Source organism: Octopus bimaculoides, chromosome 28, assembly GCF_001194135.2.
Source record: "Octopus bimaculoides isolate UCB-OBI-ISO-001 chromosome 28, ASM119413v2, whole genome shotgun sequence".
In the NCBI taxonomy this organism is placed as follows: Eukaryota; Metazoa; Mollusca; class Cephalopoda; order Octopoda; family Octopodidae; genus Octopus; species Octopus bimaculoides.
The window spans coordinates 2238305-2239031 of record NC_069008.1 but is presented as its reverse complement, the minus strand read 5'-3'; the positions used below and the strand labels follow the sequence as shown (position 1 = coordinate 2239031).

General features: G+C 33.8%; 1 protein-coding gene across 1 annotated transcript in view; it reads left to right on the top strand.

Annotated features, from left to right (window-relative positions):
- Window positions 1-727, top strand: part of LOC106878343 (zinc finger protein 239-like) — a 108388-nt gene that overhangs the window by 92569 nt on the left and 15092 nt on the right. The window lies entirely within an intron of this gene.

Here is a 727-nt window from a genome sequence, read left to right as displayed (position 1 = left end):
ATATATATATATATATATAACGAAAAATCAAGGACGTGTGTGTATGTGTGTGTGAATGAGTGTCTTCATGGCACGTACATGTATGTTTGTGTGTGTATGCAAAACGACAAGTGTGTGTGTATTTTTATGTGTGTGTGTGTGTCTGTATGTGTGTGTATACAGATTAGCAAGTGTGTGTATGTGTGTTTGCGTTTCTTTCCTCTCTGTGTGTGCGCGTGCTTGATATTTTGTCAATTATTAATGTGATTGACGTAAATATACCAGATTTGATGCTGTTTACCTTTCTTTTGTGTATATGTATATACATGTATGTATATGTATATACATGTATGTATATATGCATGTATGTGCGTAACAAAGAAAGAAGGAAACAAACAAACAAATGGATAAACAAATTATGGTTAAAAGGAGGGAAAGATGACGGAATGAAAGATAAGAAGGGAGAGTAGGGGAGAGTAGGGGAGAACGGTAAAAATTTCGAAATAACAACGGGAGAAACAACACCAACAACACCGACCATTAGGAAAACAACAGTGAAAACAGTAGCAATAACAACAACAACAATAACAGCAATAGCAACAATATTAACTAAAATGAAAATAAAAACAACAATAACAATTACAACAATAGCAACAACAATAACAATAACATGGGTAACAAGAATGAAAGATAACAGCCGAAACAGCAACAAGAGTAATATGAACAACAACTGATGCATCTACGAGCA